This window comes from Oncorhynchus tshawytscha, linkage group LG21 (genome assembly GCF_018296145.1).
Source record: "Oncorhynchus tshawytscha isolate Ot180627B linkage group LG21, Otsh_v2.0, whole genome shotgun sequence".
Classification (NCBI taxonomy): Eukaryota; Metazoa; Chordata; class Actinopteri; order Salmoniformes; family Salmonidae; genus Oncorhynchus; species Oncorhynchus tshawytscha.
Window position 1 is genome coordinate 16,437,312 of NC_056449.1, and position 26,885 is coordinate 16,464,196.

Consider the following 26,885-nt stretch of genomic DNA (forward strand, 5'->3'; position numbering starts at 1 on the left):
TTGATGCCATTCCGGTGCATGCACTTCACCTTAATGTTCTGTTCCTCTACATCCATGATGATGCCAGGGTATCCTTCATGTTCATAATTGACAACACACCACTCCCGTATGTGATTAAGTTCAATGGTGCCAGGTCGCCATGTGGTGCCAGCTTTGACATGAGATGCAAGGCGCTGGTTAGATGCTGCAGGGTCACCCAGAGTTGCCCCTTTGAGCTGAAAACAAGGACAGTCCAACATGCCACTATCCTTCTTGCACAGACAAGTAATGTCCCTGTATTTTATCTGGCCTGGCGAAACACTGATAACCTGATGAATCTTCATTGTTCATTTAATGGAATCTAAGGCAGGCATCAGAGGTGAGAAGAGATAGCATATGGTAAGATATAAAGAGTAACAAACACTGTGTACATTTAAATACTCAACCAGCTACTGTACAAGAAAAATGTATTTACTGTATGTGTGTATGGGTAGGAAGGAGGGCTATTCTTATAATACTATACATGCTATATATACTGTAATTATGCAATACAATTTATGAACAAAAACACATATTTTGCAACACATTAGATATTACAAGATATTCATTTGTCCACATTTTGAGCTAAAATTAGCAACTATGCTCCAAGTGGTCGTGATAAAGCTAGGATAATGGCTGCCACTTGAAAAGGAATTTGCATTGTTTGACAAATTTATTTTGAAATTATGAAATTCGATTAACATCTTTTGTATTTTTGCTTAACAGGGTGGACATTTTATGCTTTCCCAGATCACATCACCAACATATAATGATGAAAATGTAATAGTATGAAATCTAGATACTCACCAGGTTCACCACAGTTGTATTTCTGCCAAGGAAGTGACATATTTTCCTGTTTGTGATGTCATTGTAGAAAATATGTATTATCTTAAAGTGCCAGTAACCACAATGTAATAGGGTGGACAACGACTTTGAGGACGTTCAGAAAACAGTCAATATTGTTATAAAAAGTGCAAAATTTAACATAAAAAGACTATACATAAAATAACATTTAATGAAGAAAATTTAAAAATTAGGAAATATAATTTTGAAATGTAGAATTTTATTCCTAATTGTTCTCCTTGAAGTTGATTGATCAGCACTTGGGACAAATTGCCTCCTTCCACTGAAATAAAATAGCCTAAAATGTACTTTGAACTCTATGTCATTAGCTAATTGTCTCCCAACATCACGCATCCCCTAACTTCGGAAACTCTCTAGCAGTTGGAGGACTAAATCACCTTGAGCTCAACGTTTAAAGGGACAGGAAAATAACGGTATGTTTTGGGACTAAATACACCATTCTAGCTAGCTGACCACTGATATTTACTGCAATTTATCTAAGTTAAGGTAAGTTTGGAGAGTTATCAAAAAAGTAACATGTATAAACATTTTGATACGCTGTATATCGTACATTTCGACTGCGCGACAGACCACACGTGGTGACAGCTTGGTTGCTAAATGTTGATATAACTGCTAAGTAAGCAAAAAGGAAATACATTGTAAGCGTTAGATAATACATATCACGAAAACAACTGAGTGTTATCAAGCTTTACCATATCAAAATTAGAGTCCTCTGTCAGGGGCATTTTGCACTTTTTTAAAAATATATTTTTTTAAACTTTGAACCATTAACTTTTTGACACCTATCACTGTAGGCTAAGGTTAATCTAACAACAGCTACATAGAGGCAGAATTTAGTCAAATGTTACAATGTATGCATCAATATTAAACTAACTGGGAGACTAATTTTAAACAAAAAATATGGGTACTCTCAGTTACTGTGAAAACTTATCATCAGCTTTCAATGCTCATGAGCGGCAGGTAGCCTAGTGGTTAGAGCATTGGGCCAGTAATCGAAAGTAATCCCAAGCTGACAAGGTACAAATCTGTCTTTCCTGAAAATCTTTCTTCCCTGAACAAGGCAGTTAACCCACGGTTCCTAGGCCATCGCTGAAAATAAGAATTTGTTCTTATCTGACTTGCCTAGTTTAATAAAGGTAAAAAAGAAATGCCTCAGCACTGAAAATGTCATGTTTATATGTTTATATGTTTATATTCAGAGTTGTCTTTCTAAAATGTGTATTGTGTGCCAAGTTATTTATCGCCATGTATTTACCACCACAGCATGGAGTGAGGTGGACATGGACTGTGGGGAAGGGATGGCTATCCGCCAGGCTGCCAAGGTTAGGCATCTTTTGATTTTAGAAGATTACCACGTGTATGTGAATTTTATCTGCTAGTAACAGTTTTCTTTTCTTATCTACCAAGGTGCATGGTACCTCGGCAGACCCTGGCAGACAGGCTGAGAGGCCGGGTGACCCATGGTTGTCGCAGTGGACCACCCACATTGCTTTCACCAGAGGATGGAAATTCTCTGGTGCAGTACTGTATCTACAGCGCCAGCCATGGGTTCCCCTTCACCAGACAGAGGCTGATGAAATACGTTGACAAAATACACAGGTATTTGTTGTTCTATGTGTTTACGTATGTTTATGTATGTAGAATGCTGGACTGAATGTTCTCAATGTGTGTGATGTAAATGTGGATGTGTATGGGGATGCCAAAACAAGCATTTTCATGCTGATGGACAATTTTGTATTTTATTCTGTTGTAGGTTTCAGCACCCAGGAGGAAACAATCTCACCTCTGGGGAAGAGCTGATGGGAAATGTAAAGGAGGAGACACAAGAACCTGAGCATGAGGAGGCCGGACACCCTAGAAGGGGGAGAGCTGAGTGTGCCACACATCCGACGATGGAAACCTTCTTTGCTTCTTATGAGAAGCACTTGGAGGAGAGTGGGTTGAGGGAGAAACCAAGACAAATCTATAACTGCGATGAGTCTGGGTTGCGTAGCGACCAGAGCAGGCACAAAGTGCTGGCCTGCAGGCACAAAGAGCAGGCACCAATGAGCACATCACAGTGCTAGCCTGCTTCAACGCAGCTGGGGAGGATGTCCCTCCGTTTATCATCTAAACCAAGTGTTTCCCAGGTGGCCACTACACACCAAGGTCGCTGGAGACCTCAGCCATTTTGACCACTCCTACATTGTAAACAAATCAGAATTTGCCAGAGTATGCCGCTACCCTTACCAGCGCTACAAGGACATACGCTATGTGGTGGAAGGGTTTAAGAAGTGTGGCCATTTCCCTTTTGACCGTTCAGCCATTTAAGGGCCCATTTAGTGTCGTCACGGTCCCTACCGGGTTCCACTACCGCCTCTCCTGGAACCTGTGGTTGCCACATGCCTCAGAGGAATACACGCGCCAGTGGCAGGAGAGGGGTGAGAAGGAGAGGTCCGAGGCAGAGGAGAAAGAGTGTCGGGCAGCCCTCAGAGGGCATGGGAGAGGGCTGCCATGGATGAGACCATCGACGCCATCGCCTCTGCTGGACCTCCCGCTGGAACCACTCCTGACAGCTGCATCACCATCACCAGTGCCTCCCAGTGTGCAACACCTGTAGGAGCCGCCAGAGCCCACAGCTGCAGAAGAAGGCCACATGCCTAATCTCCGGGCCACACCATCGTCGGCACCTCAACCACACCATTACAAACACCAGCTCCTCCAAACCATCATCGGCGGTTTCGTCCACCACCACGATGCACACCATCCCCCTGTCTGTCACCACCAACGCAGCCTCCTCTGGACCAACTGCCTCCTCCATCTCCCCTGGTCACACCACCATTGCAGCCTCGTCTGGTGTCGCTGCCCCCTGCAATTTGAATACAGCCACCTCCACAGGTAAACACATGTTAAATGACAAAAAAAAGACTTTTATGTGTTTTATAAACTGCAATATTTAACCTTTTTTTCTTTTCTTTACATATCTACAGTCCATAGCACCAGCCTCAAGGCATGTCCACCTCCTCCAAAACATCTGAAGCTTCCTCCAGAGGTATTGTTGTAAGAAAGTTGAAAAGGGTTTTCATGGAACATGTTTTGTCTAACACTACTTTTTCTCTTAACTGCAGCACAGAAAAGGAAGAGAAAAGCGTCACCAGCCACCTCTGTCACGTCACCCATGGCAGTACTCTCAGGTACTTCATAATATTTGTTTTTCACTCAGTTGTATCAATTACTATTGTTGCAGTAGTACTTCTACATTTTGCAAAACCATGTTAATCAATTTGATGTGGTTTTTTTTGGGGGGGGGGGGTTCAAATAAAAGAAGACACCACCTGCTGTGCTCACTGCGGTGAGCATGATCCACCTGCAAGCTCCCCGCAGGAGTGTAGGTCCTAGGTGCCATGGGTGTGCTGTGACTTCTGCCAGCACTGGTTCCACCGTAGGTGTGTGTAGTGGGATCTAGAGGTGGTGGTGAAGCTGGATTTTTATATATGGGGATGGAGGTCGAGATTTTATTGTTTGTTTGTTTTCATAAGAAATTATTTATTTGATTTAAAAAAATACATGGCTAAAATATAAGATATGTTGATTCAACCAATCTTTTGTATTTCTTCCTTTACTTTCCAAGTGCATCTCTGCAACACAAACTCCAAGTGTTTTAATTGTTCATGTCAATGCACGTGACTGAAATTAAAGTTGTATTTATTTAAACTCATTTACATTTTAGTATTAAACTGTTATCTACTTTCTCAAAACATAAGATTAATCTGTAAAACAAATTATGAGACATTATTTGGTTACAACACTGAATATTTTGGTGAAGAACCGTATTTTAAGATTCCACAGGAGGGCACACCAGGCTACGCAATGAAAAGTTGACATGCAAGTCATTTGCAGAAGGCTAGCCAACTAGTCAACTATCTAGTAAACACTTCGGATACGAGGTCGGTTTCTCATTTTTGAACAAAATGAAACAGATATATTTTGTAATTGAAGAAAATATTAAGGTGGCAGATCACTGGGTACCCCATTGCCGGTAATACGGAACTTAACAAGCCGTTTATCAAAAAGCCGATAGTAGTGGTATTTCCACTTAAACGTTAAACATGCTAATGTTAGCTAACATTTTTACAACACCAATAATCACAAAACATTGATGGCTTGATCACAAGATAACACTGTTGAAGGTAATATATTTCTTAAACGATATTGAATATGCCAAATAATACGGGGTTCCACGCTATGCTGCTATTATCATGAAGGCATACACACAAGGATCCTTTTGAAATTGGATCCAGTCTATATTTGTTATATACAATTTTGAACGATTTATCTTCAGGACAAAAATAACCCTTTTAGTGATATTGACCCTTAAATGTAAATGTGATCTGAGTTTTATGTAATTGTAAACTGAGTTATTTAAATGTGATCTGAGTTTTATGTAAATGTGAACAGTTTCATGTAAATGTAAACTGAACTTTACGACCATCTAAACAGCAGTAGAAAACTTCATAAAAAATGCTGCATATTGTAAACACTCATGGTATAGAGAAATAACAGTACATTGCGAGGACAAGCCATTCCAGGTCATTTGTCCAGAGAGTTTAGGTCTTTAGTTTAACATTGGTGAGAGTAGTTAGGGTTACAAAGTGATCTACAAAACCACACGCTCCACAAGCCACCAGTATAAGGTCCCAACAAACGTCTCTACTTTCCATGCAAAACTCTACACAGACTAGATAAATCACACAGGATCGAATGACCTACCTCTGTTACATGTTAGCGTGATCTTTCTCATACCATCCGTTCATGGCCCAATGCTTGACTCCATGCTAACACTGTTCTGAGTTGTAATGCTTAAACATTTCTCCTATTTCAGTTTTAACCGTAACATTTCCCTATATGGTAGAATAACCATCCAAAGGCCAACGTAGCTCCGTCACCTCACCCAAACAGGACAGGAATATGAAACCCCCCAAGCTTCATTCAACACGCGCCACCCTATCACATCTCTCTCAATTGAGAATATTTTCTCTCTCTCTTCACCCAGCACATTAAGAAATAATCAATTTGTCAGCCAACATTTGGGAGGGGAGGGGATGGGAGTCGATGATGGGGAGGACGGTGGTGGAGTGTTGCACCTTGGGTATCAGGTGTCTCCTACACTTTCGCAGGAGACGATGACGCCAGTTCGAGGGCCCCTGTGCAAATTAACTGAAGAGACAGAAACATGCATTATTGATCCACGGAGGCATAAGTGTCACGCTCATAGCACGGGATCGGGTTGTAATTAATCCACAGCCTGGTCCCAATCAAGGAGAGGATCATATCCCTCCCCCTCATCTCCCCCTCTTTTCAAACACTAGCTGCTTCCATTCTCCATTTAACACAGGAAAATAGGTCACCTGCCTATGGGGCAAAACTGCTGTGTAGCTAGCACCGTCGGGATAGGGAGCACTGACAGAAAAATACCTGAGCTTGTTTTCTGCAATATAGCAGCAGCAGAGCAGGTGCCTGTTGTTTTTGTGCACGAACTACCTGTCAGTGTGCTAGTATCCTGTAATTAGATCCCACACGATAACTCGTACGTCACAGCTATGGTTTCACATTGTAGAATCATGTAATCCTGTACCACCACCACAACACATTTTCTGTATACCACTTGCTAGTCCTCATGTGCAAAATAGCATGCCTCAAGGACATTGAGATACAATATGCAATTAGAAATGTTTTAACAAATGTTGACCTTTTGTCTTTCTAATCCTTTGTGGGTGAATCTCAAATAAGTGTTCGGTCTACATAAAAGCTGTACTTAATATGAGAGCTGCTGGAGTTCCAGCTAGGGGGGGGGCGGCCGTGGCTTGCAGGATTGACTGGCTCGTCGCAGTCCTTTCACCTCTAATGCCACTGCTGCTCACATGCCCAGATCCCAGTGGTGGAGGTCAGTGCAAAGGACAGTTCTCTAGCACAGGGTCCCAAGTGATGCCAAACAAACCACTCTCACTCATTGTCTTCATGGCTTTCCTGACAGTTTCTTTGCACCGCAGTCATGTTGTGTAAGCTTTGCATTGCAGACACATGCCAGATCTCACAATGCCTGGATAGATGTTTAAGATATAACTAACCATAGCAATCTGATGCCCGACTGCTCAGTCAATGGCCTGGCATGCAACCGTTGGTTGATGCAATGCAACATTTGTAATGTAGTCAGACTGGCATGGACCACAGTGAATTGAGATTACAGTCAAATGGGATGTTTTGTGTTATATGCCTCTTGGTGTCATAATCATACTATGATTGTTGTTTGTCATTGTTGCAGTGACCTTAAACTAAAGTTAAACACTATTTTGGCTGTGCAGGCAGTATAAAGTTGCATCAAAGAAATACTGTAACTCGTCACATGCCAAGAGCCAAACAAAATTGTTTGCTTTTTTACAATCCAGCAGATATTTGACAGGATTCGTTCAGCTTTGTCACACGTGAAATTGTATAGGTATTCCATTTACGCCAGTTATTGAAGCTTGCTGTTGTTGCTGAGTGCTTAAAAACATACATTTTCACACAGAAGTTCAGACCAAATGTGTCTGGAGAAAAGAACAGGCTGAAGAGTGTTTTGGTGAAGCTGTTTAGTGTTTCATGTGGTGTGTGAAAACTAAATCCCAACAGCTGCCCCGTTACTGTCGTGGTTAGTGAAGAACAAGCATAGCAGAGTAATTCCCTCTCCTTTCCAGAACAAATGAAGATATACTGTTGTGAATACCTATCATCACAGTCATTTGCTGTTTTAATTTTGTATCAAAATGAGCAGAAAATACAAAACCGCCTAATTTCCCTCCGTTCCACAAAAGTAGTGATGAACACAATGACGTGTTTACTTAAATGGTTGTACTACATGATGTGCACCATAAAAAAAATGTTTATTTGTCTTTTTCTTTGAATCAATCAAGTGATGTGTTCCCTTGGCAGTTTATACAACAACATAGAAACAACCTAAACTAGTATAATGTGCCAGTCTGAGACCAAGCTATCCAAGCATTATTTCTCACAGGTAAATCAAATATCAATCATTTTTGGATTGACAGATAAAGCCAAGTGACTTCACAACTTGCATAAGTATTAGGCTATACTGAAGACCCACATACTGTAGCCCTGTGCTTGCGGTTCATCCTCCTATTGCTTCATTATGTGTAGGATGCAGCACAGTGACGCCTCACATAAACTGCCTCTCTGGACGTTCACCACCCGCATTCCGACCCCTTGACTTTTTCCACATTTTGTTATGTTACAGCCTTATTCTAAAATTAATTAAACAGATTTTCCCCTCATCAATCTACACTCAATACCCTATAATGACAAAGCAAAAACAGGTTTTAATATTTTTTTATAAATACATTTTTGCTTTGTCATTATGGGGTATTGTGTGTGGATTGATGAAGAAAACATGTGATTTAATCTATTTTAGAATAAGGCTGTAACGCAAGAAAATAAGGGGAAGGGGTCGGAATCCTTTCCGAATGCACTGTGTGTTAGTCACATCACACAAGACACACAACCACCCCCATCACCACCCCCACCCATCCATCTAACTAAGTTGTTATGCCATGATGAACTGAACCAATTAAGCCGTGCACTTCTGCCGGGCAAAGATGCATCTCCTAATGACCAAGTCACCGTTCACAAGAGTGCTTTGCCATCCCTCCATCTATAGCCTCTCTACCTCATTACCATTCAGTCATTAGCCGTCACTCACACGGACCAGCCACTCTCATTTACAGTGAGATAAACTGCTGATCGGGGGGGTGGGGTGCGTGTTATAAATCATAATGCACTAACAATAATGCACTAACAACAATGGGTAGTTTTAACACTATTGGGGATAGGCCTGGTGGTGAAGTAAATCATACTAGATATGGGGTTTGTATAAGTATTTTGGTATGTCTATGGGAATATCCGCATAACAATATCCGACACCCAAGCTACGTATGCTCCACTGTCCATACTAGCATACCACTTACAATAGAATACATAACCAATATTGTGCTTAATAAGTGGTATGCTAGTGTGGATATTGGAACAAAGCCCCTGTTTTGAAAATAGGTCCAGGAAATTAGATTTCTGTTACTGGTACTTATTTAGTCCAAGGAGAGGGACCAGAGTGAGATATAACAGCATGTCTATTAACAATGCATTTTAAAATACTGCCATGATTGCAACAATATGAAAATGCATGTACAGTACATGACCAAAAGTATGTGGGCACGTGCTATAACAGCATCCCCTCTTCTGGGAAGGCTTTCCTTTAGATGTTGGAACATTGCTGCGGGGACTTGCTTCCATTCAGCCACATGAGGCCGGGCACTGATGTCCAATTCATCCAAGGTGTTTGATTGGGTTGAGGTCAGGGCTTTGTGCAGGTCAGTCAAGTTCTTCCACACCGATCTCAACAAACCATTTCTGTATGGACGTTACTTTGTGCACGGTGGCAATGTCATACTGAAACAGGAAAAGGCCTTTCCCAAAATTTAGCCACAAAGTTGGAAACACAGAATCGTATAGAATGTCATTGTATGCTGGAGCATTACGATTTCCCTTCACTGGAACTGAGGGACCTAGCCCGAACCATTAAAAACAGCCAGGTCATTATTCCTCCTCCACCAAACCATACATTTGGTACTATGTATTGGGGCAGGTAGCGTTCTCCTGGCATCTTCCAAACCCAGATTCACCCGTCGGACTGCCAGATGGTGAAGTGTGATTCATCACTCCAGAGAATCTGTTTCCACTGCTCCAGAGTGCAATGGCGATGAGCTTTACACCACTCCAGCCTATGCTTGGCATTGCAAATGGTGATTGCAAGGCTGTGTGCTCGATTTTAAACACCTGTCATCAACGGGTGTGGCTGAAATAGCCAAATCAACTGATTTGACGGGATGTCCACATACTTTTGTATATATAGTGTATGATGTTTGTATTTGCCTCATAAAAATTTCACATGACACCTGCGTTGTCAGTTATGTGGCATTTCAAATCTCTATGAATCAATTTGACAAAACTTTGCTCCATAGTCAAAGTACAATATGATACAATTTCCCATTTAGCAATGCAAACAAGTCCATATTTGGCAAGCCATCTTTACGTTCTACATTCTAGCATAACATATTTACCTCAGGTGTCTAGGATATCTGCATTGTAAAGACTGATTATACTTGTTCACAAACTGTCCCTACCAAAGAAGCAGTGTATTACAGTATGCACAAAGCCTTATACACATGGCATAGGTTAACCAGGTGAATCCAGGTGAAAGCTATGATCACTTATTGATGTCACTTGTTAAATCAACTTCAATCAGTGTAGATGAAAGGGAGGAGACAGGATTGTTAAGCCAATTGAGAGATTGATTGTGTGTGTGCCTTCCAGAGGGGGAATGGGCAACACAAAATATATACGTGCCTTTGAATGGGGTATGGAGGTAGGTGCCAGATGCAATGCTGCTAGGTTTTTCATGCTCCACCCAAATGACATCCAGCCAGCTTGACACAACAGTGGGAAGCACTGGAGTCAACATGGGCCAGCATTACCTTGGAATGCTTTCGACACCTTGTAGAGTCCATATTCAGCTCCTGAAAGTCCCACTCAGTAAGATGTGCATGCCATCAAAGAGAGGGCCACCGACAGAAACGTGAACATAGGATCAAATTCAGCCCATGTCATTTCCACATGTGAATAGCACTGCTGCTCTTTTAAAAAAATATGTACTTACCTATTTTTTACATAACACTTATTTTTCTTAAAACTGCATTGTTGGTTAAGGCCTTGTAAGTAAGCATTTCACTGTAAGGTCATATTTGGCGCATGTGACAAATAAAATATGATTTGATTCGATTTCTAAGATAAGTAAAGTATATCTGAAGTGCACGAGAATAACTTTATTTTGCAAAGTCGTATATGGAGGCATGGAGTAACAGGTCCTTAATTTCTTGGTTATATTACGAGTGGTGGGAAAAGTACCCAATTGTCATACTTGAGTAAAAGTAAAGATACCTCAATAGAAAATGACTCAAGTATAAATTTCACCCAGTAAAATTCTACTTGAGTAAAAGTCTAAAAGTATTTGGTTTTAATTGCTTAAACATACTTAAGTATCAACAGTAAAAGTAAAAATCATAATAAAACGAGTACTTTTTGGTGTCACGGAAAATGTATGGAGTAAAAAGTAGATACTTTTCTTTAGAAAGGAAGTGAATAGTAAATATGAATAGTAAAGTACAGATAGCCCAAAAAAACTACTAAAGTAGTACTTTAAAGTACTTTACAACCCTGGATAAGACAGTTGTACTAATCTTGTTTAGGATATGAATTACTTATAGTACCAAGAACAGTAAATGCAAGTCTGTAACACAATCACAGAAACAAAACTTTCCAAACACATTCAACACAAACTTGAACCCTGTGCCACCTTTCCCAGTAACCCTCTATGGTTCTGCCTTCCCTATCACAGGGCTTCTCCTGTTTGTTCTTATCTGTCTATGCGATGAGCCCCTATCTCCATGTTTAATTTAAATGTTTTAAAGATCAGCATCCACAGAGGCTCCTTCTCATCCTCTGCCTTTGATGCGGCTCCAAAGTGTCCTGGCCAGCCTCCGACCCCTCAAACAAGGAACTGTGTAGGTCACCTGAGTAGAGTTTTGAGAGACGGCACCCCCACCACACTGACCCTCTCGCTCTCCCCTCAGTCTCTCGTTCTTGTGCATTTTCTTCCTGGCAATTAGGAGCTTGCTCGATAACCCTTTTCTTCACTCTCCTAAAATGCCTATTGTGTCGTTACACCACAAAAAAAGTACAAGAAAGAGCATTAAGACAACCAGCATCTCAGATTGTTCTGATATCATTTATGTTGTTAGAAACAGATATGATTAGTATTCCTGCAACGTTATTTTGTTGAAGTATAATTCGATATGTGAGAAATTAAGCTAATTGATTGCAACCAAATTGGCCATTATAATGTCCATATAATATTCAATAAATATATTACATAACATCCGACTTGGACTAAACTTCATCTGTACAAACAATAGTACGCAATTATAAACATTATGGGACGACATACTGCTCAGGAAGAAGATGCGTTCTGTCTCCTAGAGATGAACTTTGGTGCGAAAAGTGCAAATCAATCCCAGAACAACAGCAAAAGACCTTGTGAAGAGGCTGGAGGGAACAGGTACAAAGTATCTATATCCACAGTAAAACAAGTCAGGAAGTTAAAGCCTGGTCACAAATGGGTCTTCAAATGGGGTCTGGCAAAATAAGGACAACAAACAAGGTATTTTCACAAATGCACTGTACATGCAGCCTCACTCATCCATCCTGGTGGATTACTACAATGTTAATGGGCTACGCTTCACCTAATTTCCCTCTAATGAGAGTGTCCTTGAGATGAGGCATTGTGATGAGCCGCACTACAAGTGCGCCATTTAACTTCCTGAGCCCTGAGAGGATTGTACCACATCTCACTTCCTGCTCGGTTTCAGGCACGTTATTTGCATGGGACCTAGACTTAGGTGAGTACAAGTACACACAGCAAACGACCCTGAAAATATTTGACTTTCTCGTGCAGCGATACACAGAATGGTGCATTGACTCTGTCAGAAACAATTAATGTAACAGCATTTCAATAGAACCAATTTTTTGCTGCCAGCAATGTTCCATCTGACTCTCTTTCTGTGTGCAGAAAGAACAATCTCAACAGATGAATTGGAGGAGTTGAATGCATATGGAAACAATCATGAAGGGGTCATGGAATAAATCATGGAAATACAATGCAATATCAGGGAAACTCTGGAGCGTGGATATCCAAACGCTTATACAGGAGCATAGCAAGATGACAAGGAAATCAAACGCCAGTCGGAGGGCTGTACAACAAGGTCTTGTCGCGGCAGGCATATTGTCTTGTGACAGAAACGTGAGAAGGCATTTGACAAAGAGATGGCTTTGTGTCAACCTCTGACATTATCAAAAAGCTCATTAAAGGGAGAATGGGCAATGTATTATACCCCTCCTCCTCCTTCCCAGTACAGGTACAGTACATGACAGATGACAGTCTCTTGTATTGCAAAGAGAAGAGTGATTTGTTTACAATACGTATTCTTATGAAACGCACAGATATAATCATACATGCCCTTGAATCAACCGTTTTGTCATATTGTCATCCAGCTGTCAGTTTATCTATTCATCCCCCATCTAGCCGTCAAGTCATCCATCTCTCCATCCCATGTCATTCATTGTGCAACAATGTGCTCTAGTGTGATGGGGGAATCTGGTTTTCATTGATTATGATATGAATACATGAATAAAATCAGCATTAGAATGGCAGTATTTTTGGCACAGTGCCGTGGACAGCACAGAGGGTATTATAGAGTTCAAGTCATCACATTATGCCTATGACCCTGCCTCTTATTCTATTCTCTCTTTTGACGTTACATTGTGCAAAGAACTTTCCATGCCCCGTAAGGCAGTAGATTTCTGGCATCAAGAATCAAAGACAGTCAAGAACGCAAGGCACAGTTGAAGTCGGAAGTTTACATACACTTTGGTTGGAGTCATTAAAACTATAGTTTTGGCAAGTTGGTTAGGACATCTACTTTGTGCATGACACAAGTCATTTGTTCCAACAATTGTTTACAGACAGATTATTTCACTTATAATTCACTGTACCACAATTCCAGTGGGTCAGAAGTTACAAGTTACAAGTTACAAGATACAATAAGTTGACTGTGCCTTTAAACAGCTTGGAAAATTCCAGAAAATGTCATGGCTTTAGAAACTTCTGATAGGCTAATTGACATAATTTGAGTCAATTGGAGGTGTACCTGTGGATGTATTTCAAGGCCTACCTTCAAACTCAGTGCCTCTTTAATTGACATCATGGGAAAATGAAAAGAAATCAGACCTCAGAGAAGGCAATGCTACCAACTACTAATTGAGTGTATGTAAACTTCTGACCCACTGGGAATGTGATGAAAGAAATAAAAGATGAAAGAAATAATTCTTTCTACTGTTATTCTGACATTTCATGTTCTTAAAATAAAGTGGTTATCCTAACTGACCTAAGACAGGGAATTTTTACAAGGATTAAATGTCAGGAATTGTGAAAAACTGAGTTTAAATGTATTTGTCCTAGGTGTATGTAAACTTCCAACTTCAACTGTAAGTAGGTCAACATAACAATTGCCTGATCTAAACCCAAATTGTGATGATGCGATTGTGTTTGTAAAACAAAGAGCAAGGCACTACTTCTGCACCAAGGCTCTGTCAATGTAGTCACAGTCACAATGGTTCAAGATAATGGTAAACAGACAGATGTAAACATTACGGACATACCCCAGTGGAGCTATCAAGGGTTGTTAAAGCCTAGTGGGCGTAACGTCTGTGACTAAGTGGCTATGCTAGCGCATCTGGGCCACAACATCTGGGCGTGATTCTGATTTAATTGAATAACTATCATTTAATGTTTCCATCTGAATTAACATAAGCGATTCATTTAGGAATCAGGACAGCGTAAACTGGCAGCAATGTTCAACTTATGGGCTGGAAGAGTGGCTTGGGGCTTTGAGTTGACACTGACATTATATTGTAGTTGTATGGACAATCAAACCTTTCACATCTGGAAGTATTTTGTCATGAGCGTGTACTTTTGTCAGGCCAACCAAGACCTCACATTTTGTTACTGTAGGCACATAGGAGTGGATATTTAGACAGAGAGAAATAGAACAGTGAGATCTATGCTTTATTTGTTAGTTGTAAGAGCTTGTGTACACGTTCTGGAGGAGATATTACTGTGCACTTAACCATACGTGTTTCTGATGGAGACATAGAACCCAAGGCCATGCTAGGCTTTGCTAGTGTTGTCTGTGCTTATCCTAAACAGGGATATAGCTGGATTCAGGCTCACATACATGGTGAAGGCAATTGACTGTGAATTGCCTCGATTGCCGTGTTATGGTTTGTAATCAGAGTTGTTGAGTTGTTTTTCTTTATCATCCGCAACACTGACGGAGCACCTCAACACTGATGGATCTCCACGACACTGACGGAGCCCCGCAACACTGATGGAGCCCCGCGACACTGACGGAGCCCCGCAACACTGATGGAGCCCCACGACACTGACGGAGCCCCACAACACTGATGGAGCCCCACGACACTGATGGAGCCCCGTGACACTGATGGAGCCCCACAACACTGATGGAGCCCCACGACACTGACGGAGCCCCGTGACACTGATGGAGCCCCACGACACTGACTGAGCCCCACGACACTGATGGAGCATCTCAACACTGATGGAGCCCCAAGGCACTGACGGAGCACCACAACACTGATGGAGCGTCTCAACACTGACGGAGCCCCGCAACACTGATGGAGCGTCTCAACACTGATGGAGCGTCTCAACACTGATGAAGCCCCACGACACTGACGGAGCACCACAACACTGATGGAGCGTCTCAACACTGATGGAGGGTCTCAACACTGATGGAGCGTCTCAACACTGATGGAGCGTCTCAACACTGATGGAGCCCCACGACACTGACGGAGCACCACAACACTGATGGAGCGTCTCAACACTGATGGAGCCCCGCAACACTGATGGAGGCCCGCAACACTGATGGAGCCCCGCAACAGTGACAGTGCCCCACAACAGTGACGGAGCCCCACAACACTGATGGAGCGCCTCAACACTGACGGAGCCCCACAACACTGATGGAGCGCCTCAACACTGACGGAGCCCCGCAACACTGATGGAGCTTCTCAATACTGACGGGGCGCAACAACACTGACGTATTTTCCTCTCATAACTCATAAGCAAATATGCTTAATTGGACATAGAAGTGTAAACCATTAAGGCCTCAATTTTAGTAGAAAAGCCTAATGTATTCAGACTGCGATTCAATGATTACTCGAAAAAGACCGGTGAATAGTGGCTTAAAACACTATTTTAAGTGTAGCGGGGATCCAGCTCACACTGGATGAGAGAGCATTACTGCATGTTTTGTTTTGAGGCTAAGTCACGCCCTGATTGTTCCAGACCACCCACCAAGCTCGGCATGAGGTATGGTTTACTGAGAGATTATAAGAGAGGTCATAGCAAGCCATCCGTACAACAACAAAAGACGTGGAGAAAGGGTTTTTCCTTTTCCTATTTTTAACACTTTGTTGGCAACGGTAATGGCAAAAACACTGAAAGACTAATCACGGAGGTTCTTCTTGGTGTTCAGTGTGTATTACATTGTGTGAATTGCTGGCATATTGCATATGCATGCAAATGTTTCACCAAGCAGCGTCATAAACGTGTTGCTCTGCATCAGCATAACAGCTTGATTCCACATCCACCTGCAACAGGAATGTTCACAATATCATAAGTTTTTTCGTCTTTCACATTTGAATTTCAAATCAAGCCCCTGTTATATGGACACAAAGGCATCTACCGCTGACCCCAATATTCAAGAGCTACTCCGTTATTCAGTTTGATATGAAGGCATTTCCTTTCATTGCCGAGCCAAACCCTGCTGATTGTCATTGAATGAATAATGTAGTTAAGATTTTTTTTTAAATGTTTTGTTATTCAAATATTCAGCACAATGGAGAATCACTTAGTTCAGGGTTGATGCATGTTAATATTAGTTCAAATGTCATGTTCTTTTCTTTATTCTTGTTTGATGTGAATTTATAGACCAATACGTCCTTCAACTTCTGACGCCAACGGAGACCCAAACTGGAGTGCACCGTTTGTCTCTGTTTCTCAAAGCATGTTGTCAGGGAGGAGGGATGCTGAAGGTAGACAACAATGATCCCTGTGCTATCCATCAGAGCTAACATCGCCATGGCAACAGCAGGACAATATGACCATGAGACTCTCTTCAAGGAGTTTGAGTAAACAGACACATTTGCCCAATGACACGTGGCTGATGGGTGTTTCTGAGTTGAGGTTTATCAGTCTGAGACAATTTCACTTTGTCATTTGGATGGAACTAGGTAACACTCAGCCTACCAGAATTAAATAACTAATTGACACAATCAAATGGGCATTTACATTTGAATATAACACTTCCATTTCTCTTAATGTTATTGGCACAATCAATGTATAATTCCCCCCAATTTAGATATTAGATTATCTCTAAACAGTGTACTTAGAAAACAATACGCTTGGAAATATTCATTGGATGTAGGCTCTTGTGCAAGCTTTGCTCAAGGAAATTATTGTTTTAATTTATTAAAATATCCTTGTTATGAGTTCAGAAATACTACAGGACTCATGTGTAGCACTCGTCTGTGAACTTGTAGACCGTATTAGACCCTCTAGCAATTAGCTAATGATGACCCAGCTAATTTCTAAATGGCAGTCTAACTAGTGCCAAATAGCTTTCACAGTTGGTGCCACTTTCCTCGATGTAGCTCCTGCATTGGCATCATAGTGGCATTACTGGAATGCATGGACTCAATTATGTGTTATGACCTGGTATGACATATTCCGTGACATAAATGTCATTTTCGTCAAGCACTGCCTTAAGAATGACTGCAACAGCACACTTAATGACATTCACCATCCTCTGGAGCTGATGATTTCATGGTCATGGTTTGGTTAGGATTATTGAATCCATTGAATCCATCTATTAAATACAGAAGGCAAGTAAATCAAAACAATAATTAAATGCAGTCTAACAATAGAACACTGGGAATTGAAAAAATACCTAATCTTGTGTGCAAACTTGGTCTCCATAACTGCCCTGTTTTTTCAGCCTCATCATTCAAGCAGCCATTCAACAACATTGCACCTTTTATCATGTGATCTGGATTAGACATTACGGAAAAATTGAGTAATTTCTCTTGATGACTTTAAAGAAGTGAGATGTGAACCTCTATGGCTCTCTTGGGCTGTGGTCCCTGCGGATTCCCGGGCCCTTCCTAAATCTCTTCCTTTTAAAGGGCACCGAGGTTAAGCAGGTTCAATGGAGCAAATAAATAATGAACCCAAGCGGGATAGTTAAGAATAGCACATCAGACGAGCCAGGAGACGACCCTGGTGGCCCTATGAGTCCCCAGACTTAAGACCTCTGGAGAAGCCCCTAGACCTAGTCTTTGTTAAATAAAACCCTACGTCTCTACTCTCTCTGCTCTCGCACCACATCTGAGTCCTACCTAGATAAGGGATTTGCTCTCTCTCAGGTCCTGTCATCTAAATATAGTTGACATAGAGGAGAGACGTTATTTGCTCCTTGGCTGACGTCGCCGTTATCTATCATCTATCATTACTGTCACGCGTCTCTGTCGATAGGAATGATGCCAATTTGATGTTGTCAACAACAGCAACAATCAAACGTGTGATTGCTACAAGGATGTCTTGAAATTCTTAATTGGCATGATGCCTCCCCTGGGCTGCTCCGATCGATTGAATTGATATTTACAGTACAGTACAGTACAACAGAAGCTGTGTTTGCATGTGTACAAGTGAGATAAAGATAATCCCACAGTAATGATGGGAGATCATTGTATTGGAATGAGTAGTACATCTAGGTCGTGGCATATGCAACTTACTGTAGCTGATTGATCTCTGAGGTTCTGTATTTCACACAAGAGCAGAGAAGAGAATCGCCTTTGGACAGGACAATACTGTCTCTGTGCTACTTCTACCCTCCAACTGCGGAAAAAGTTAAGAAAAGATCAGAATTGAGCATAGCTTCAATAAATGCCAATTGAACAGCCTGTACACAATTGGCATCAGTTCACCATTGTCACCAGCAAGCAGAAATAATCTAAGCTTGCAGTATACTTGGTCAAATTGTAAATTGTAAGTAAACATAGCTTATTCCACTGTTGTACGAGATTGCTGAGTTTCCATTTCCGTCAACGGCAACCTTGGCTCAATTCCCATACGTTATTTGGTGAAGTTGCTATCTAGTTAGACTCGCCTGTTTAGTAAATACCTATTCTCATTTAGTGGACAGATCTTGATACATTACTGAGCGGGATACAAACACACGTTTCCCAGGGTGTTGGAAGTAAAATACCCTGCTGCATTGACATCGTTAAAGGTCACATGTTTCGGCTTCGTACTGAATGGCACCTTATTTCCTATATAGTGCAATACTACCCTATGGGCCCTGGTCAACATAAATGCACTACTTTCGCAATAGGGTACCATTTGGGACACATATTTAAGTGCACTGTCTCTCCCTCCATGTCTTCTTTTAGCTGCCAGATGATGTGTGCTTTCAGCACTGTTGCAAGCCATTGTTGCTAATGCTGTATGTAATTACCTAAACAAGAGACCCACTGGGCACAGATGTCAATTCAACGTCTATTCCACATCGGTTCAACATAATTTAATTGAAATGACGTGGAAACAACGCACCATTAATCTCCAGCCCAAACAGAATCTGTCGATTCACAACCACTGTATCCATATTGCACGTATTATATTAACATTGTTGAGCTGGGCTCATTTTAATTTGATAGATTTTGTCTGTGTGTATGTGTGAGAATGAGTGAGAGAGAGAGAGAGAGAGAGAGAGAGAGAGAAGAAGAGACAGAGAAATATTCATATTTTCATAGAAGGGCTGTGTAAATTATATAATTAGTTTGAAAACATAAGGCAACCTCTTATACAATATTTTACAATGCTATGGAGAACTTGTTACAAAATTATTCAGATTTGTCTGATTGTTAACATAATTGTCTCTGTTTTCTAATATTCTACCTGAATAATTAGAAGTCGGCAAAATCATTAGCATCTCTGTCATTATCTACTCTGGATATTCACAACAATCCTAATTGATTTTAACAGAGAAATGGTTCATGTTCTGCTGTACAACCCCTTTCTCTTTTTCATGATTGTATGCTCAGAATGATTGGCTTCCATTTTGTCTAGATGTTCTTGGTCTGATCACAAAACAGGCATTTTACCATCTGTGGACTGAATAATGACAGCCCCCGGAGACATTTCACATCCAGCAGACTTTCCATGGGCCTCTCTGATTACAGTGTCTGACTGGATCCCAGTGGGTGGCAGGGGAAACAGGGTCCTGAGCATGAGAAAGTGGGCAGCCCATGCCAGATCTGAAGCAGGACGAAGGCCTTAGCTCGTCTGCCTAGCAGCATCCTTGGCCATCTGAATGACATGGAGGTAATCACCCACATACTGGTCAGTCCCTCTAGGATTTAGCTGCTGCAATTCTGACATTTGGTAATATGGCAATTTGTCGCAAAAATGCGCTTACGAGGGAAAACAATATTTATTTTTTTACACGTTGCTTGATTTAACCATATTATGGATTACATTTTATACCTTTTATTTAACTAGGCTAGTTAGTTAAGAACAAATTCTTATTTTCAATAACAGCCTAGGAACAGTGGGTTAACTGCCTGTTCAGGGGCAGAACAATAGATTTGTACCTTGTCAGCTCAGGGACTTGAACTTGCAACCTTACGGTTATTAGTCTAACGCTCTAACCACTAGGCTACCCTGCTACCCCAAATGTGCAGTGACTGGTTGAAATTTCAAGCCCTCTTTTTTTACTGCAGTGATGGGTCAGTTTTATGTGATAATGATGCAATTATTTGACTGTTTTATGCAGAAATAGTGTGGTGATTGGTCAAATTTTCTAAGCGAAAAATATGCGGGAATTTTTCATTCTGCAAAAAACAAAATGTGAATGGATAAACTAACTGATAATTTGGATATGTAAGTATGGTGTCCATTTTAGGACATCCATTCAACGTTAGAGATTATAACTTCCTAAAATCAATATCCTACAAAAACTGCATCCAACATGCTGAAAAATGCATCAAACAATAAATGTCCTAAAATGGTCACCGTTTACAGGGCATTCTACTACCGCCTGCCATTTCAAAGTCTCCCTGAAACACAGGGACATCCAGCATGGCCTGCCTTTGCGGTGGAGCTGGAACTCTGCCAAATATGCTGGCTTTCAGTCCACAAAATGTGTCTCAATGTGGGGAACGGCACAGAAGGTAACAGCAGGGTCTGATACAGTAAGTCGAGAGTGCACGACTGCACGTCATACTCTGTGGGAGTAAGAAGTGACTGAAATGAAGATAACCGGGGTAAGGAACGGCATACAAGAAAAACTGAGGTGAGAAACAATGAACGCTGGAAACTGTAGGCCTATATTACACGGAGCCAATCATCCAACCAGTTTGTTAGCAACAAAGGACAAGGTTAATAGCATGGAAAGATAAATAGAGGGGAGCCTGGAGGTGTCAGTTGCATGTTTGTTTGTCAAACCCCATTTGTTGTACAGTGGTTGCCGTGTGGTTACCTTCCACAAGAGCGCATGACAACATATAAGGAGATAATTGCACAGCGAGGTGTTTGGCCCCGCCAAGTCTCTCCCAAACTTGGCATTTATGCTATTGAGATAATGAGATGTGTCAAGGAGTCCGCTGATGTGCTCAAGATTCGCTGCGCTGCATCTTCAAACTAGCTCAATTCAGTCTCTCTTGTTCGAATGTACACAGCTGGTAAAGACATCACAAGCAGATTTCTCCTCCATGAACCTCCCCCTCCATAGATTTGCCTCATTGCATTTGCTTGGCAACAACCGTCCAATCCCTTTGCTCTAAGATGGCTGCGTGGGCGAAGCCACTTAAAATGAAGGGCTGGCCAGACAAAAAAATGCTTAACATGCTTTTGTTGCTGGAAGCAAGTCTTGCATTAAGAGAAATGCCACTAATTTTCAAGACTGAATCACCGCAATCAGAATGCACTGCCATCGTGTTCTTCACAGAGATAAGGACAATTGGCATCAACTCGAACAAGATAATGAACACTTCTTTAACTGCAGCAGCACATACTGTACAACTGAGTTGGATTGCAGAAGCAGCACTGCTTAAATGCATAGCACTCCAATGTGTTCTGACCCTAATAACCACAGACCCAACACTCAGAATAATTCCCTGAAGGTTTGCGGCTAGAACAGGGCTATGCTGTGTTGCATGGATGGAGAAGTCTTTGTAAAAAAAAGTGGCTGATGTGCTATTCTTGTTATATTCGAAGGAAATTGATCCTTCCCCCTTGCTAGGAAGACTGTGTACTTTCAATGACAAAACTGCCACATCTCTCACAACATGGCCTTGGAAAATCTCCAAAAGCAAGAATATATTATCCCAGTTGACAATGCTTCTCTGTCAGAGTGGCTGACTTTGACAGCTCTTGCACCATATTTTTTAACTGACATGAAATAGGAATCTGAACTACTTTTGCTTTACTGCTTATTCCAATCAATTGCTGATTTAGTACCCTATTACTTTTCAGGAACAACAGACAAAATGCCAAAAACATAACTTTACCAGAGTATATTCAACATTAAATATGCACAAAGCATTGAGTCAACAGCAGGCTGAAATGTTGATGAATGAGCACATAAACATCCAAGTGGTTATCCAACGTCATTTATCAGGAGTGGGTAATTAATATGAACGTCATTAAGCCTAAGTGTGATGTTGTTTCGGTGGGATATCACCTTTGCTTAAACTTTTGTTTTTGTACATCATGATACATTTTCATGAAGACTAATGGGGTTGCATTGCTCTGGTCGCCATGTTATTCGTGCACACTGTTTTATGTTTAATAAAAGAGAGAACATAACTAGAATATTTAAAGATTTAGGGAAAAAATACCATTGATCGGGTAGTCAATGTAGCCTACTGTTGCTCAATCGCCCAATTACTGTCTGAAAAAAGCTTTGATTAAAACAAAAATGGAACGTCTTCAAAGAAGATTTAGACTGACCATGAATTGGAATTTCACCAATAACAGACAACCAACAGTTATGTCGAAAATGGCATTTTGAATACAATGTTTGCCGTATTAGGAATGCATCATGACTTTGTAGAATGTTAAATGGATTTGAACAAACTAATGTCATGTGTGAAAGGTGCCTGCATTATAACAGTAACAGCATTATAATGGAATAAAGGAGCTCACTTTGCCAGCCTGCTTTGTGCCTCTCCAAATTATGGAACAAAATACCGGTGGTCCTCTGTTAATATCCTCGGAGGGAACTAAAGTTCCTGTTATCACATAGAATAATAACGAGGGCAAAAACAAACTCAGCGTTCATTAGAGAATATCATAATTAATTGGGGAGAATAACAAATGTCTGAAAAAATAAATAAGTGGTGGTGCAATATTTGGAAACGTTACTCCCCTTGCAATCCCATGCTCTTCTAAGTAAATCATGGCTCTACCTAGGCAAACAGATAGACCCAATGACAGTGACTCAGTTGCAACTGTGCATCAACTAAGTCATCCTCATTGATGTGGAATGTATTTGAAGGCAACATATTGCCAAAGCACATGTTTAACAAGCTCCTCCTTGTGTGATTAACAGATGGGGAAAGCAGCCTGTGGTGTGTAACGCCCTTTTTAATTACACACAACTTCCGACCATTAAAGGTGTTTGAGCTTTGACAGGCTTTTGATGGAAATATGTAGGTCTGAGGTGGTATTCTCATGAGATATATACATGGAGAAGTACTATCCTTCACAGTCATGTTCATGATCACCTTAATAAAGATTCCCAATCCTCTATTTTAAGGATTCAAGGATTCCAGATGAAAGAAAATCATCTTCCAATCTAACTCAATCTAATATTGGATTGGGTTGAATTCACTCAGTCCTGTGTGCATCCTTATTGAATAGGTGGAATGACATTCCTTTGAATAGTATACTTCAGGCTTGTTGTTTTATTGCTTCAATGGTATTCATGTTGCATTACAGACACTGCTTTTCTCTCTAGTCGTTATCGGTGTTCAGCCCATTCATTTTATAGTCACAGTTTCGAATCTATATAAATGTGCAATCCTGACTGTTGTGGTTTTAATGGTTTGGAAAATAAACATAAATCCCTCGAAAGAGCATTTTGCTCGATCGTCTTCTAAATGACATAGATGGGGGATGATATTTGATTATCGCCGTTTCATTGGCTTGACAGCTTGTGTGTGTGTGTGTGCGCCTGCAAGCACACGCCCATGTATGTGCACACACACCCACACATTACACACATATTGCGCTCTATTTATACATGTGTTCAATCTATCTCCTGTGCATTCTCTCAGGTCTGTCATGTTGACAAGCACTGTATGGTAAGCTCGGGGCAATGTTATGACACATATTTCTATTCTTGCTTGCTCACTGCCTACCAGCTATATCTTGAACAGATGATATCAGACATTTGCCGGTTAGGAGAAAGCCCAACACACCACAGCTACTAAAGGTCGACTATGGAAAGCTAACATACATGTTCTAGCACTCAAATATCCCTGGTGTCTGGTATTTGTACACACTAATGACATGCAGAATTCACTGGATGTGGTCCAAAAGAGATTAAACTCACAGGACTTCAATAAGATGTCTAAAAAGGATTTAAGACACAACTCGTATTGCATACATGCTGTGTGTGTTTTAGTATACTTCTATAATTTAGTGTAGTTATGTATTTTAGTATAGCTGTGTAGTTTAGGATAGCTGTGTATTTTCAGATAGTTATGTGGTTTAGTATGGTTATACACCACCGTCCATTTTTTGTCCATTAAAATAACATCAAATTGATCAGAAATACAATGTCGACATTGTTAATATGTTGTAAATGACTATTGTAGCTGGAAACGGGAGGTTGTTCTATGGAAGATCTACATAGGCGTACAGAGGCCCATTATCAGCAACCATGACTCCTGTGTTCCAATGGCACGTTGTGTTAGCTAATTCAAGGTTATAATTTTAAAAGGCAAAACACTAGTCTCAACCTCTACAGTGAAGAAGCGACTCCGGGGTGCTGGCCTCCTAGGCAGAGTCATATCTCAAAGCCATATCTCAGACTGGCCAATAAAAAGAGAAGATTAAGATGGGCAAAAGAACACAGACACCGGACAGAGCAACTCTGCCTAGAAGGCCAGCATCCTGGAGTCGCCTCTTCACTGTTGACGGTGAGACTGGTGTTTTGCGGGTACTATTTAATGAAGCTGCCAGTTGAGGACTTGTGAGCTGTCTGATTCTCAAACTAGACACTGTAATGTACTTGTCCTCTTGCTCAATTGTGCACCGGGGCCTCCCACTCCTATTTATATTCTGGTTAGAGGCAGTTTGCACTGTTCTGTGAAGGGAGTATTACACAGCGTTGTACGAGATCTTCAGTTCCTTGGCAATTCCTCGCATGGAATAGCATTCATATCTCAGTACAAGAACAGGCTGATGAGTTTCAGAAGAAAGTGCTTTGTTTCTGGCCACTTTGAGCCTATAATCGAACCCACAAATGCTGATGCTCCAGATAGTCAACTAGTCTAAAGAAGGCCAGTTTTATTGCTTCCTTAATCTGGACAACAGTTTTCAGCTGTGCTAACATAATTGCAAAAGGGTTTTCTAATGACCAATTAGCCTTTTTAAAGTGATAAACTTGGATTAGCTAACACAATGTGCCATTGGAACACAGAAGTGATGGTTGCTGATAATGGGCCTTTGTATGCCTATGTAGATATTCCATTAAAAATCTGCCGTTTCCAGCTACAATAGTAATTTACAACATTAACAATGTCTACACTGTATTTCTGATCAATTTGGTGTTATTTTAATGAGCAAAAAAAATGCTTCTCTTTAAAACAAAAGAATGGACATTTCTAAGTGACCCCAAACTTTTGAACGGTAGTGTATATTTTAGCATAGTTACGTATTTTAGTATAGTTATGTATTTTAGTGCAGTTAAATATTTTCGACATGTATGTCCATGATTTTTCTCATGCAAATATTTTTTAATTGTAAATTGATTAGCTAGCACACTCCAACATCCCACAAAATCATACTAAGACGTATAGTGGATTTGAAGTATGTCACAATGGTAGCCAACCCCCTTCTGTCAAAGGGTCAAATAATCACCCTGTCCATCTCAGAGTGACACGTCTTAGATTGTAACTGTAATCTCCTCCCCAGAGGGCAGGCAGACCACTGGAAGTTAATGGTTAACAGCTTCATGTGATCCTGACCATTGCTCATCCTGATAGAGACTGTACCCCCCTCCACCCACCCTCATTGTCCCCATCCACCCCCCTCTAGGGGACGAGGGGCGATGGTGGGGATCATTTCATCATAATACGCCCCCCAGCCATCGTCCTCAGCAACTGCCACGCTGCGTTACCAAGGCAGCCTCGGAATGCGGAGGACAGGTCCTGCGTGCTAAAGCACAAATAGAGAGAGGAAGGGAGGGACAGAGAGAGAGAGAGACTCTCCCCCCAGGGTGTCCACAACTCCACTCACGCAGAAATACTTGACATTTGTATGTCTGCGAATCAAATAATCTTTGCTTGGAAATGGAAGAGTTATATAATAGGTATGAGACCTTGAAGTCTAGTGTGGTCTAGTGTGGTCTAGAGCACAGCTCCCCACCAGGGGCCACCACTTTTCACTGGAGCCAGTTCCTCTGCCTTTTTGTGAGACAGCGATGTTCGTCCACCCCACGAAGAGGACAAATAAATCAACCCGACCCTGTAGCCATTGAAAAATGTGTCTTTTCTTCCTGTGTGCTGACCTTTAACAAGCCGGTGGGTGTCAACACACCAAGGACAGGACATACTGAGAGCAAGTAGTATTGGTGCTCCATGTGATATTGGTCTTTTGTCCATTTGAATGATACGGTACACCATTCACTGTGTAACAACAATGGTTGTTTTTGTTGATAAAAAAAACAAAAAACAATTTGAGCTGACAGATGAATGGAAACAAAATTGGTAACAAGACTATGGCTGGGTTTCAATCCGATCGCTTTTTGTCGACATTGCGGATTTTAAAGGCAATGTTTGCAGAGATTGCAATCACAGTAAACACTGCAGAGATCGGCTCTATCGGAAATTACCTTTAAATACTGCATGTTCGACAGCACTCCACAGAATGAATCCCGGCCTATGATGGAGTGAATTGTCAGTAAACATATCATGTCGTGACATCTCATTTTGATATACTGCAG

The 26,885-nt window shown here is 41.2% G+C and overlaps 1 protein-coding gene and 1 long non-coding RNA gene across 3 annotated transcripts in view; one reads left to right on the plus strand and one right to left on the minus strand.

Moving 5' to 3' along the window:
- The window catches only part of LOC112221038 (leucine-rich repeat and immunoglobulin-like domain-containing nogo receptor-interacting protein 2), a 303,359-nt gene that overhangs the window by 162,056 nt on the left and 114,418 nt on the right, over window positions 1–26,885 (minus strand). The gene's annotated exons all lie outside the window — the stretch shown is intronic.
- LOC112221039 lies at window positions 1,027–4,528 on the plus strand. Its single transcript, XR_002948969.2, has 6 exons — window positions 1,027–1,295; window positions 2,146–2,204; window positions 2,290–2,481; window positions 2,636–3,759; window positions 3,852–3,913; window positions 3,990–4,528. It is a non-coding gene; the product is annotated as an uncharacterized LOC112221039 (long non-coding RNA).